Below are 15,039 nucleotides of genomic sequence, written 5' to 3'. Positions count from 1 at the left end.
ATAATAGTTAGCCTACAAAGCTAGCACTTCCTGGACATATTGACTCCTCTTGGCTAGGCTTACACTGTCCAATCCTGTAGCCACTCACCATGTGTGGCTATTGAATCCTTGAAATGTGGCCAGGATATCCAAATAGAAATGGGCTGCAAGAGTAATACCAGGTTTCAAGACTTGGCACGTGGATGAGTTTTCCATTGCTTCTTTTAAAAAAAAGTTACTATAAATTTAGTGGTTTGAAACAGCCATTTTTTATCTCAGTGTTCTAGAAGTGGGGCTCAGCTGAGCCCTTGGCTTAGAGTCTCCTAATGCCAAAATCAAGGTGTCAGTAAGGCTGCATTCTTCTCTGCAGGCCTGAAAGCATTCAGGTTTTGGCTAAATTCTGCTCCTGTGGTGTAGGGCAGGTCCAGTTCCTTCCTGGCCGCCAGTCAGCAGCTCCTCTCAGCTCCTGAGGACCTCCTGCATTCCTTGTCATATTGGCCCCTCCATCTTTAAACCAAACACACAGCATGTTGAATTGTTCTCATGCCTCAAATTTCTATGACTTCTCTTTCTGTCCATCTCTTCTGCTTCTAGGCTGAGTAAATATTCTGCTTTTAAGAACTCGTGATTAGATTGGGCCCACTAAAACAATCCAGGACAATCTCTCTATTTTTAATCTTTTGTTGTTGTTGTTAATCCTAACCCAAAGATATTTTTCCATTGATTTTTAGAAAGAATGGAAGGGAGGGGGAGAGACACAGAGAGAGAAACATCAATGTGAGAGAGATACATCAATTGGTTGCCTCCCACACAGCAAACAAGGTATGTGCCCTTTGACCAGAATCCAACTCACAACCCTTCAGTCCCCAGGCCTATGCTCTATCCACTGAGACAAACTAGCTAGGGCTCTATTTTTAACCTTAATTACATCTGCAAAGTCCCTTTTGCCATGTAATGTAACATATTCACAGGTCCCAGGGAGTAGGAAATGAGAGTCATCCTGCCCATCAAAAAAAATAATAATAAAAAAGAAAAATATTTCATTAATAGTTTTTATATTTCTCATATGTTGAAATTATAATATTTTGGATATTTTAGGTTAAATAAAATACACTACGAAATTTAATTTCACCTGTTTACTTTTACTTTTTGATGAATATAGTATTTTAAAATTGCATATGTGGCTTATATTTGTATCTTATATTACACTTCTATTGGCCTGTACTGGTCTAGACCTAGAGAGATCTTAAATCCTCTTTTCCATCCTCATAGTTTGTGACCTCCGATCTGTGGACCACCTCCTCTGTAAGCCATGCTTCCCTTACAGTCAGGTCTGGCCCTACACGTTTAAGCCTCTTTCATACAAGAGACACACACCTCAGTACAGAGATGCAGCATGGAGAGGTAGGTGTATGGGTTCATTTCTGTATATGGGAAGGACTCCAGGTCAGCCTGATAACCCTAATAATTACTAAGCTTGCCCTATTTCTTTTAGTCGCCTTTTGGTTTCTGGTCCTTTCAATGAATATTTGCCAATCCAAGTGAATCTAGATGTCAGTGATTGGCTGTTTAGAAGCAAAAAAAAAAAAAAGGAAAATAAGTCTGCTACCTCCATTCTATTCTAATAATGACAAACAAACACTTCCATAGTTAAGTGAGAGAACAGTCTCCATTTGAAACTGCAAGCTGAAGCTGAGTAATATTTAACAGTTACACATCTTTATGAAACAAGAAAGTGTGATGACGCTTGGGGGAAATTTTTTTCTTTTTTTTTTTTCACCAAATGAACACTCTGAATAACCAAATGTTTTCATTACTGTGCACTTCATTTGGCTTCGGTGACTAAACAAAACCACTGAATCTGTGACTGTTTTCAAAAGTGCATTTCAGAAAAGATTTTTTGGATTGCCACTTTGGTGTTTACTTTTATTTAATTTAGCACAATACCAAAATGTTTCTACTAAAGATGTCAGACCTCATCCACTCATCTTTGCACTTCACCTAACAAGATGCCAGGTCATTTGTGGGTGTAGATAGAAGCACAGCATCCAAAAAAGGGGGGGCATCTATCCTGATCTAATCCTCCAACCATAGGCAAGGTAGAAACCCTCCAGAGCTTTGCTTCAGTTTCTTGGTTGGTACCTACTCTCAGCCCCAGGTGTGATCGTCACAAGCTAGGCAAAATCCCTGTGACAATCTCCCTCTTCATCAGCTACGAAGGGGAGCTAATGATCTTCTGAGGTTAGGACTGCTGAGAAAGCTTGGGCTGCTGAATGTCCCTCTCCTGCCAGACTTAAACCTCAAGCAGGACAAAAATATGAGAAACCAGATTCATCCCACCCCACTGTCCTTCTCAGTAATCTTCCTGACCCAATGGAAGACAAAGATACCATGAAAAAGATACTATAAACATTTTAAATAAAGTTTACTAATTAAAAGGACTGATAGATGGAATGAGGCATTCTTCAAAATCTACTGTCATGCCTTTGTGGACTTTATTGCTTATCAGCATTTTCCCCCTCAAGAAAAACAACAGCAACATTTGTTCAGAAAAAAAGAAGCAAATTGTGTTTCTTCCTTTCTTATTACTTTTATTGTTTGAGGTTTCTTTTAGACTATGATGTGGCATTGTGATTTTGAGATGGGAAAAAACAACCCTTGTCTTTCAAACATAAGAATGTGATTGTATGCGATTGTTGCCAACAATGAGCTAGAGGTTAATGGATCACATATCTGGCAAACAGCCATCTTCCTCCAATTCAATACATTAAACAAGATACATTTTGTTGCTGCCGCTGAGCTTCTGATTTTGTCTGAGTAGTTGGTAAATAAGTTTACTTACATTTAAGTTATCTCTTTCTAGAACTCAACAGCTTTGTCCTTCCGGCTGTATCCTGAAATTTAAAAAGTGCTAGGAACTCTGAGTCAGACCTTTGGATGTCAGGGTGAGAGTTGGGGGCAGCGGAGGCAGGGCGGGGGGGGGGGGGGGGGGGGGGACTGGATGGCTGTTGACTGAGAATCTAGAAATATTGTGCCTTGCCAATTGTATCAGACCTTTCATTTTCAGATTGCCTAAATTAACAGTGAAATTATCATAATAAAAAGGAATGGGTACTAGAGAAAGCACCACAATTCTTTCTAGCGTTGTTTCCAGGGATCATTCTAACAGACCTCTGATTAAATGGACCGTCCGCTCCACCCACCCTGGGGCAGAGTGGGGGTGGGGTTGACTCAACTTTGCATTCTAAGACTGTCCTTTGAAAACAGGCAGCAGTCACAAGCATTTACGCTGTGATTCCCCGCCTAAAGGACGTTCCTGTGTATTGCATTTAACTGTGAAATTACATAGAGACCTGATACTGCAAAAGCCAAAAAAAAGGTTTCTTTTTAGGAAACTCCACAGGGAAAAACTTTATCAAATAAAGGAGGGGCTGGGGTTGGGAGAAGCAGCAGCCCATTAGCCTCAGATCAGGTGGGATCCTTTCCACCAGGCAATGAGCACAGTAACCAACTAGTTCATAGAGCCCCCGGGCCCATTGTGTTTGCTGGGAGCAAGGGGTAGGAGGGACCTGGACTGAATTGGGAAGTTGAGTTCGGGATCTGGACCTGGAAAAACGCCCTGATCTCCGCTTCCCAGCTAGGCGGTGATCGCCCCCTGCGACTCCGGAGGCACACAGCAGCCTGAGAGCCACCGCTGCCATCCCGCAAACCCTCAGACTCAGCTCTCCAGCCAGGCAAGCTGGAGCCACACACCAGATCCCTGGACACCTGTGTGCCCCCAAGCTCCAGGCGCAGGCCCCCGTTACCCCAAAGAGACCGATCTCAACAACTCAGAGATGGAGTCCCTCGGACTTCCATGTCCCCAGGTTCTGCCTCTCAGGTCACTTCCGCGGGTTCTCCAGGCCACGACCTCAATCCACCTGGGGGTGGGGCTGGAGGGCAGCCCCCCCCCCCCCCCACACACACACCGTGCAGCTGGCCCGCGGCTCCCGCACCTGGGTAGGACGCGTGGGGCTCAGCCGCAGGACCTCCACCTCCGGTGACATCCTCTCCTCCCCTTTCCCTGCCTAAAACCCCGCCCACCCCCGCAGGGAGCCGCTCGGGTGTGTGCGCACACCTCTCCCAGGAAGACACCTGCGCATCTTTCCCCACCCTTCCCGGCCCTGGACGTGGAGGTTTCTCCCCCGCCTTTGGGAGCCGGGGAGCGGCAGCGGGAGGAGGAGCTGGGAACGGAGGGAGAGGACGAGCCGGAGTAGGGGCGGGGTGGGTGGGGAGAGAGCCCCGAGGGTGTGGACTGGCAGCCACTCCGCAGCTGGTCGCCGGGGACCCGGTCCCTCCCGCGCGCCGAGTGATGGAGGGGAAGAGATTCGCTTAGACACACACGCGCACACACAGCTGGGCACGTCCCTGGGAGGCAGCTGCCGGCTGGGGCGCGCCGGGGGCCGGGCGGCGGCCGTGACAGCGTCAGCCGCGGGGAGCGGGGAGCCCGCACAGCTTGGCACCGGTGGCTCCGACCCGGGAAGGGAAAACCCAGCGGATCGTTGCTTTGGGGGGGGGGGGGGGCGAATCAGGAGGGAGCAGGCTGCCCTAGGAACTGTCGCCGGGGACGCCAAACACTCTGCCCTCCGCGCTCAGACGCGCCGTTGCCCGTGCGGGGCGAGAAGGATGCGCCCCTCCTCCCGCCGAGCGGCTGCGGGCCCCGGCACCGCGCGGACACGAGCTCCGGCGGCCGCCCGTGCCGTGCCCGCGCCGCGGGAGCGCGCCCTGCCGCACCTGGCTCCCGTCTCCCGGGGCAGCGCAGGGATCGCTCCCTAAACTCCGCTGCGCACTTCTCGCCGCTTCCGCCTCCTGCGGGCGCCCGGCCCGGACCGCGCCATCGCGCTGCCATCGCCGCCGGCGCGCGGGGCCCGCCTGCCTCGGACTCTCCCGCGCGCACGCAGAGCCCGCTCTCCCGCTCGCATTCACGCCGCTCGTTCTCCGCCGCGCCAGCCCGGGCAGCCGAAACTACTGGCCCAACCGCCGCAGGGACTGCCAGAGCCGCCGGGGCCCGGCGCCACCTGCCCGCGCCCGGGGCTCCCGCCGCGCCTCCGCCGCCACCGCCTGGGACGACGGTAAGCCCTGCGAGCCGCCCGCTCCGCACCAGGGAGGGGCTCTAACACGGTGGACTGGAAGCTGGTAGATTTGGGGGGAAGTGAGATGGGGGAGTGGGGGGCGGGAATCGACCAGGAGAGACACCCAGGAGATGCCAGCCCAAGTACTTTGGTGAGGCTCGGCACTGCTGGGCACTGCCTGGAAAGACTTTGAGACATTCGCCGGGTCTCTGCGTTAAACTAGTGCGGGATGGGAAACGACGGGGCGCCTCCTGGGGTGAATTCAGAGTCATCGGTGTCAGTTCGTGTCTCTTCCAGAGGCGGGTGCAGCGCTCTGTGCTCTTTGAGAGGCAACACGCGTTGAATGGCACTCGCCAGAGTTTGGGGGCTCGCGCTTGGCCACTTCCCCGGGGTGGCTGGAGGGCTGCCGCCTGCAATGCGAGACGGCTTTGGGGGAGGTGGGTGTCTGCGAGGTCCGAGGCAGAGGTCAGGCAGAGGCTCAGTGAACGTGAAAGATGGGGTGTATTCTCCCCATCTGGCCTCCACCCCTCCAAGCCCCAGTCCCCGCCCCCTAGTCCACGCAACCCGTCCCACCCATCACACACACACACACACACACTCGCACACACACACACTCCGGAGTTGGATGCCATCGAGGGGTGGTCACATTGTTATTACTCAGAGGTGCACGAGGTCGCTTTGGCTTCTGGCTGGCACTCTCAGAGTCCTGCTCCTGGAACTTGGGCGGCAGCCTTGCATTGGGGAAGCAAGGAAGCAGCGCCCAGGCTCCTGTGGATGCCTCTACCTGGCGTTCCTGGCGCGCAGCGAGCTACCCTCAGCCGGAACTCCAGTCACTTCAACTTGGGGGGCTCTGCTCTCCGGCTTCCCTCCTTTGAGTGCTTCAGGGCACCGACCCAAGGGAGCGGTTGCTGAGATCCCTGCTCTCCCCCGGTTCTAGCCCGGTAGGTCGGTCCTCCTCCCAACTTCCCTCCCTCTCCTCAGCACCAGCTTCTTCATGGGAAATGGTGATCCCTTCAGGGGAAGTTTAATATTTGCAAAGTGCTTCATATTATATGACTTCGTGGATGCATTTAATTGCACTGTAGCTCTTCTCTGGTGTATGTAAACTTAGTCGGATAAATAGCATGCGGGGTCGGGCTGGTGTGGGAGTGAGAGCGGGTGGGTGGCCTCTCTGGAATGGTTGCTCCTTTCTAGACTGCCTTGCTGGAAGTGATGCAGAGCTGGTGCTTCTGAGAGCTTTTGCTCAGTAGTCTTGACATATTCCAGGGCTTTTGACAAATGTTTCCCCATTACAGTTTATTTCAAATATATTCAACTTCTATGCCAAGTAAAAAGTTGAGAAGATAAGGCGATTACAAATTTGGATAGCAAAACTATTTTTAAAATGTTTTTCATTGGTATCAATTATGTGGGATGTAGCAGATTTTTTTTTAAGTTATCCTGGTGGTTTTTCCTAGTGAAGCTCCTAAAAGGAGAAAGGAAAACAGTACTACATACCTTCCTCCCTGTGTGTGTGTGCAAATGGTCCTTGCTTCCGGGGACTGAGTGAGCAGCCAGGGAGGTTTCTCTAGGAATGTGAAGTGGCTCGCTCACCAGTGACTTGAAGGAGACACACAAGGATGTTACAAGCAACATATAATGAGAAGGAAACTGTTGCTTACATTAACTGCCTCCCAGTGCAGGGAATTTTAACAGTGAAGAAAGGAAAACAGCTCTGGCCCCTTTCAAATTACTCTCCACTGTTTTTAAATAGTCTTTTCTCCATTAATAAAAATCTATAGTCACATTAACCATGTAAAATGATATATTCAAATAGATGCACAAAGTAGGGTATCTGGGAAATTATAAGCATAGTATTCAGTGGGTTTCACAGAAGTTCTAGGATCGTGGTTGCCAGGTTAAACCAGACCTCCTGTTTAGATTTCAGCGTTGGAAGTTGCTTCCTTTGAGATCTTTGTGAGAAGGTGCTGCCTACAGTGTGCTGATTACGCCTGCATCATTGTCCTTACCATTTTGCAGGCATACACAGATGTTTTTGAATGAATAACCTTCTTACTCACTGAATTTTCCCTCATTCAAAAAGTATTTATTGAACACATGAGCACACACAATGTGCAAAGCTGAGCTGGGTGTTATTTTAAACAAGAAAGGATTTTCAGTAGCAGCAAGATGCTTACTCCTACACTGTGTAAAAAGGCCTGTGGAGCAGTGGCTTACTCAGGGAAGCAGCATCTTGCCCAAAGTAGGTGGCCAACAGAGAGTCCTTGATTCAAAAATCATACAGATGTCAATCCGCCAACTTTCTTTCCCCATAAATCCCACCAATATTCTTAACTCACCACATCATTTAGATATGACTCAACTTCAGAGAACTGATATTGACTTTAATCTTCTTGCTCTTTGTCTGAATACTCTGGAGAAATATAACTATCTGTGCATTGCTCTAGCTCTCTGTGTCTGACTTCTATGGAACAGTGCCCGATCTGTATATGTCAGTAGTATTCATTTATGAGTAAATGCAAATATTCCTGTTACATTAAAAAAGCAAACTCAAATTCACAGGAAACAACAAACATTTTGCTCCTTTTCTTATCTCTTTATAATCTTGGAAACAGTAACATCCCTTAAAAGTGCAGTTCTCCTATGTAAATCATCAAGTTAGCAAAAATGGTTATTTAGGATTTTCTAGACAAATGGAAATATCTTATGGAAATTTTAGTTGAGGAGAATTTTCCTTGACTCTTTTGATATGTCTGGCCGGATGGTCTTTCATTTTAGAGACTTTTATTTATGAATGAAATAACTTTCAAGGTAGCTTCCTAGTTAAGGGAGCTGGCAGAAGAGGAATGCTTGCTAAAAAATGCTGCTGAAAACTCTGGGAATAGAGTACGAGCAGTAATGCTAGGTTTGTACGATTGAAATGAAATGAATACTTTTATATTTTATTGGTCTTTATATGCAGATGTTTTTGAATTTTTAAATACTTTTTTCAGATATTTTCATATTCTGACATTATTGCAATTGCATGAGGAGTTATAGTTTAGTAATGGAATTATAGTTAGTTTTGCTTTAAGAAAAGGTAAAAGTTTGAAAAGAGAATAACTCAAGTTAAGGGAATAATTATTCAGATCACAGATTTATCTTCATCTAAGTCCTGTCTTTGAAGGGAGATCTCAAAACCAAAATAACTAGTTAAACTTTCATTGTGACCTAAATCATCACTATTTAGAGAAACCCTACATTTTACTTTTTTTCTGTGAATTTAATATGAGTTTTTAAAACCAGCAAAAGTTTTTTTTTTTTCCTAGAATCCAATTTAATTATTGAAATATTTTTTCCCAATGTAGATCAGTTTTTGTTCCTGAGTCATGATGTTATCCTTACCTTTATAGCAAAAGTACAATTAAAGGACAATATTATTAAGTACACATAAGCATCACTAATCTACTCAAAAACATTTCAGAGCAGCTAACAACTTATCAAAAGTAGAAGCAAAAGATACCTGAAGATCCACATAATGTTTAGGCAGGATAAATGAACATCTCTGAATCTAATATGCAAGCTCCATTATTTATGTCTTATTTAATTAATGTGGTACAATAGATTATTTTCTATCTTCTTAAAAACTTCTATGAAAGAAAGCTGTTAGTATTAAGAAATGGTTGACTAGTTGGTTTGACTTTAGACCACTTTACCTAGATTTTTCATGGGAGTCAGATATGTTGTATATGTATATACATATGCTTATACATATAGAAGATAATGTTTGTGTATTTATTTATGTTTATATATCTATATCTGTATTTGTCTGATAACTTTGACAAATAGGAAGAGAGTCTCTTTTGTGACCTATGTGATTTGTGAACTCAGTGTCATCTAATAATAGTACTTACAAATGCTCAACTAGTTTGATATTAAAAATTGAGACTATACTAAACTTTTTTGAACAACTTATTTAAGAAACCCATATGATAACCTTTAATGTGTGCCTGATACTGTCTAAGAATTCTGCTAATATTAACTAGTTTAATTCTGGTAGCCACTGTGCTAGCCCCCACTTCACAAGAGGAAATAAGTAGGTACTATTATTATCCCTGTTTAGATGAGGAAAGTGAGCCTAAATAAATGGCTCGCCTCCACAGCCAGTAAACAACAGGGCTTCCATTAGAGCCCAGACAGCCCTCTAGGCTATGCCACTGCTCTTCAAGAGGTACTTTTAAAGTTTACTTAAATAAGGATCCAAGTGGGGAGTGAGTTAAGTTGTAAAGCAAATGCATTCTAGTAACTGAGATTTGTGATGGTTTTCAGAGTGAATTCTTTTTTTTTTTTTTTAACATATTTTTACTGATTTCTGAGAGGAAGGGAGAGGGAGATAGAAACATCATCAATGATGAGGGAGAATCATTGATCAGCTGCCTCCTGCATGCCCCACAGTGGGGCTGGAGCCTACAACATGAGCATGTTCCCTGACCAGGAATCGAACACGTAACCTCCCAGTTCAACCACTGAGCCATGCCAGCCAGGCACTCAGAAAGAATTCTTAGGGAATTCCTAAGGAAGGCGATCGTCACGCAGCCCAACATAACCTGAACTAGAGCGGTACTAGAACAGCGCTATAACTTAATGTAGTTTTTAATGGACTCAATAATTTTCTGAGATTCAGCTACTTTTAAATTAGGTAACTTAAGAACTGATGCCATATTTAAGTAGTTTTAATAGCTCAGAGGTTCTGGTACTGGATGTTTTATACTTCCCATAATATCCTTATAAGGTGAACTTCTTGCACAGAAGTCAATGTTACATGTTACGCTATGGCACTTGTCAAAAGGACCAGCAAAGTTGTATATGAAAGTGTGAAATGAGACTGATTCTGCTCTGACCCACATGGCATACAGCAGGCATCCAATTAATGTTTACTGCATGCCCTGAAGGGAAGTATTCTAGAAGTTGCTACTCCAGAGGTCAAGAAACTTTAAATGTCTTTATAATTGCATAGTTTTAAGATTGTGATTTAATATTGAATAGAATTTTTCCCTTTTCATGAGGGTCTTAGGACATTACTATCTATGAAACCCTGTGGAATAATAATAATCTTCATGAGAGTGAAGGACCTGAGGTAGAAAAATGATGAAATAATCAACTGATTAAAATGTTTAAGTTTAGAAGTCGGCAAAAGGAAAACTGTCTGTAATTGTACGTTTTATTTTAAAATGGCACATAAGATATAATTAACACTAAATAACAGAATCCTTACACTGCCAAATAAATAGCATAACTGTGCTGTCATAAATATTAACAATCTACTATTTGAGTATAGTTTGGGGAACTTTTTTTGAACATATGAAAATGCCACTGTAATGCTCTTTGCCATAGCTAATTCAAGTCAATGAAAAAAATCACAGTAATTCTTAATTTGCCTCACCATAAATAAGATCTAGCTACCTTCTATCTATGAGAATTGGTTGTACTCCATTATAAAGCATATGTTCTGTGGATTCTCTGACTGTTAAGGGAAAGATATGAAGAGAAGAAATACATGTTACAGACTTAAGCTTGATTCAAGTGTTACTTGATTTAAAGGCCTGTGTCAAGCACAGAAGTTGAGAGGAGACTTTTGCGACAGCCACTTAACAATATTTTCTTACAGGGCCCAGCTGAACATGCTCACACAAGTCTTTGGAAGATGTATCATCTTATACAGATATGACTAATGGGGAAGAACAAAAGGTTTGCTAAAAGCATTGAAACATTTATATTTATCTATATAACTAATATGAGTTGGTTGAAGTATTAGGATACATAAAAATTTCTTTCTCATATATACTAGTATATATATATATATATATTATGGACTTTTTTAGATAGAGATGAAGGGGAAGGGAGGGGGGGAGGGAGAGAGAGAGAGTGCGAGCATTGATGAGCGAGAAACACTGATTGGCTGCCTCCTGCACTCCCCCTACTGGGGAGCGAGTCCATAAGCTGGACATGTGCCCTGACCAGGAATCAATTTGGTGACCCCTTGGTACATGGGACAATGCTCAATCCACTGAGCCACACCAGCCGGGCTCTTTTATATTTTTATACCACATAGAATGCATGGCTTCAAAGAACAATCTATTTCCTAACTCCGGTAATTAAATTTGAGTAACTTGATTTAAAAGGTTAAATTTAACTTTATTCTTAGTTTTTTGTTTTTTTTGGGGGGATAACATTCAATTCTGGTAGCCACCCAGCTATCCTCACTTTGCAGACTTGGAAAGCTTAGAAACTAATGTTCCTCTATGTTAGTTTGTCCTGTCGCCTGTATTTCCTGGTACTGTGGCGTGTGGTATCATGGGGCAGACACAGAGCTTCTTCCTGTGGACATCTCCGTCTGGACAGCCGAGAGCTGAGGGATTCTGCAGCGGGGATGTCAGGAGGAGGTGGAGGCAGAAAACAGGACAGATGAGTGTGTATGAGGAGATGGTGGGCCAGCACATGGATTGCTAGCTAGTAGGAATACTTAGTTTCATTCCAGTATTTTTATTTCACATTTATTTTAGCCCTCTGTTCCCAAAGTTTGACTAGATGTGCAGTGACCACTTAATCCTGATAACTGATGCTTTAAAGTCAAGAACATTATTCCCATTGTCCTGGTAGCAGTACCTGGCACATCATAAAATGATAAATATTAGCTATAATTATGATTGCCTGATTTTCTACAGATGGAATTATTTTTTTCTTAATCAGGTATTTATCTTATTCTCATACTTGGTCCACTGACTAGACAATTTTTACTTTAACAGCATTTAGTTTAGGGGTTTCTGAATTCCATAAACACTGGCATCCTTTTAATAAGGAACTCTCAACTCTGTACATACCAACATAAGATCAAGGGCTTGAGCATTTGTATACATTATTACTTTTCTAATGTTACCTCTTTTCAAATGGTTTATGTTATTTTGCTATTCGGTGTTGGCAACATCATCTGTCCATACACCCAAGAAAAGTGAGCAACCAAGAATATGTAGTTACAAGGATCATAGTAGGGACACAGGTACCTACGGGTCATCTTGTATTTCTCCTTCTGCTCCTCTAGTCAGGCACCAAGACACGAAAACCCTGCCTCCTAACACCTCCCTTCCCACCACCCCATTGCTACTGCTGAAGCTCAGGTCCTCAGAACTCACCCGATGGCACTAGCCTCCTTCTTAGCTTCAGGTCTCCAATGTCGTCAGTGCTTCTAAAACTCTTCCCAAGCGCCAGCCTCCTCCTGTAACGTCCCTGCTTAATAGCCTGCGGCATCCTTTGCCTTCCAGGTAAAGTGCAAACTACCTCAGCCTTGGAAGCCATTATTGTTCCAATGGCCCAGCCTGGGACTCACCTCCTGTCGCTCCAGCACAAAGTGCATAACACCTGGTAGATGCCAAGCAAGGAACAGAGCGTGCTATTTCGTACTTCCACGCCTTTGCACACGCTGGCCCTCTGCCGAAGTGCTCTCTGCTTGTCTAACTTTTCTTCCTCCTCACTTCTCTGTTTTCTTACCCCTTCCCTTTGTAGCCCACCAACCGCGACCCACACCACTGTCAATATCCTCATTGCCTACCGTAGTGTCTGGAATAGAGGAAGCACTAAATACAGTGCTATTGGAGAAGTAAATAATCATCTTATTCTCCCTTCTGCCTTGCTAATGTTTACCTGCCTTTTTCTTGCCACTTGTTTATTTCAGTAAACACTATTGAGCAATTGCTGTGTACCAGGAAGTGTGTTGAGGATATAAATGACTTTGTCCTTGCCCTTAAGGAACTTACAAGCTCGAGAGCAAAGCCAGCTGGTAAAGGAACAGGTAGTGTTCAGCGTACTAGATGATGGAGAGAAGCTGCTGTGAGCACAGAGCTGAGGGAGAAGACCTAGTTCTGCCAGTGATCGGGGAGAACTTGCTTCCCACCCTTCATTCCTCATCTCCCCTCTTCTCCAGTCTTCTAATGTCCATAGGAAGCATCCATCTAGAACAGGGGTGGGCAAACTTTTTGACTCGAGGGCCACAATGGGTTCTTAAACTGGACCGGAGGGCCGGAACAAAAGCATGGATGGAGTGTTTGTGTGAACTAATATAAATTCAAAGTAAACATCATTACATAAAAGGGTACGGTCTTTTTTTTTTTTTTAGTTTTATTCATTTCAAACGGCCCGGATCCCGTAGTTTGCCCACGGCTGATCTAGGAAGACTTTAATTTTTAAGAGTAGATTCAAGTCTCCATTTCTCTAATAATGGTCTATAGGGAACTAGGTAGTTGTTTTTTTTTCTACCTGCAAGACTCAGAAAGCGTCAGAAAGTTCCATAAAAGTCCATGTGCTCATTTTGAGTTTTTCTTCTATTCAAATTATTTTAAATATATCTAATAATCATATTACCTATTTAAGCTGACTTCTCCCCTATAAAGCAGGAAACATATCTAACCAAGTATGAGTATCTGCTTATAGTGATATAAAAATCAGTTTTTCTCTTTTAAGATTTGAAGTAAAAATGAAACGAAATTATTTCACCATCACCACATTGGAAAACTCAATAAACTTACACACACACACACACAAAATTGCTAGTAACATATGATAATAATATTAAAAATCATATTAAGAACCCATAAAAGTACAAAAGAAATGGAAATGGCCTGTTAATTAATATATTTAAAAGCCAGCATTTTTGAAATATGTGTTGTCATTCCCTGGTGAATGACCCTACATACAAAAAAATAAAAATTATTTTCAAAAATGAAAATATATTATTACTTAAAAACAATATACAAAATATAGTGCATTATTTCTAAAAACATTAATACATTTAATATAGTATTTAAACAATAACCATACCTTTGGCCCTGCTGTTAAACTCTTGCCACCAAGTAATACCAGCTTCAACCAGGTGGAGTGGGCAGCAAGAAACCATATCATGACAGTGTTCAAAATCATTACTGATACATTCAGCAGTTATTCATTGAACACCTACTATATTCCAGGAAAATGATCAGCTGATTGAAAAGCCTGAGTTCTGCATAAAATAGGCTATTTAAAGATGCACTGACATTGTGGTTGTTAGAACCCATAAACGTAAAAAACTTTCACAACTATCCATGTGTATATTCTTGGGTTTTCCCTTTGAATAAACGTTACTTTTTAAGGAGCTCAATGGCTATTCAATGGGTTCTTTCTTTGCCTGAGTTGCTCATCACTTGGACTTTTTATTTATTTACTTTTTAGAACTATCTGGAATAACCCCCATTTTCTCAGTAACGAGATCAGAATTTATATTATGGAAAAGGGAGAATGTATACCATTCCCACTGGACTATGCATCCCTTCCCCAATGGAGGCTTACTGGGAAAAGGAAAGTGTTGGCGTGTTTTGCTGACTATATTTGAAAAATACATTTAGGTAGGTGTTTTTAAAATTATTTTCCATCTGGAAAGCTTTTTTTTCCCCCTTCACCTGGGATGAACACCCAAATTATTAATTCTATTTAAATGTGCTGTATTCAGAAGAGTAGCTGCCAAACTTGTTGGGGCCTATAACAAGATAATTAATTATCTAGCAACACGAGGACTATTGGAGTGTTGGATATAAACCAGATGGTGGGAGAAGAAGGATGAGGCAGTCAGGATGCTGTGAGCGGTGTGATAAGTCTTTTTGGCCTGTGTGGGGTAAAGCCACGTGTGTGCCAAGCCTCCCTCATCCTCCCTGCTGTGCTTATTTTTTCCCCATTGATCCTTCCACCACCCCATCACTTCACCCCTGGAGACTCCAGTGCCCCCCCTCTCCCACTGCCACCACTTTCATTTTCAATGTCAGGGGAGGTGAGGGCAAAGGTCTGCTCCCCTTAGACCCTGGATTCTGCCAGCATCTGTGGCACCCCAGCACCTATCCCGTGGAGCAGATCAGCCTGCCATCATTACCCTTGCCCTGACATTGCTTTT

At 43.7% G+C, this 15,039-nt stretch overlaps 1 protein-coding gene across 3 annotated transcripts in view; it reads left to right on the top strand.

Moving 5' to 3' along the window:
- Positions 1–4,329: 4,329 nt before the first annotated feature.
- HS3ST5 (heparan sulfate-glucosamine 3-sulfotransferase 5) overlaps positions 4,330–15,039 on the top strand; it is a 242,778-nt gene continuing 232,068 nt past the window's right edge. The window contains exon 1 of one of the 3 annotated variants that reach the window (XM_081094808.1): positions 4,330–5,090. The gene's annotated coding sequence lies outside the window, so the exon portion shown is untranslated. Of the gene's footprint in view, positions 5,091–5,702; positions 6,032–15,039 lie in introns of those variants that run through there. The other 2 variants (XM_081094807.1, XM_081094809.1) reach the window with 2 other exon arrangements.

This window comes from Myotis nattereri (assembly GCF_964212035.1).
Source record: "Myotis nattereri genome assembly, chromosome: 6".
Taxonomy (NCBI): domain Eukaryota; kingdom Metazoa; phylum Chordata; class Mammalia; order Chiroptera; family Vespertilionidae; genus Myotis; species Myotis nattereri.
Note: the sequence above shows the minus strand (reverse complement) of the source record. Positions and strands in the feature narration are given on the sequence as shown.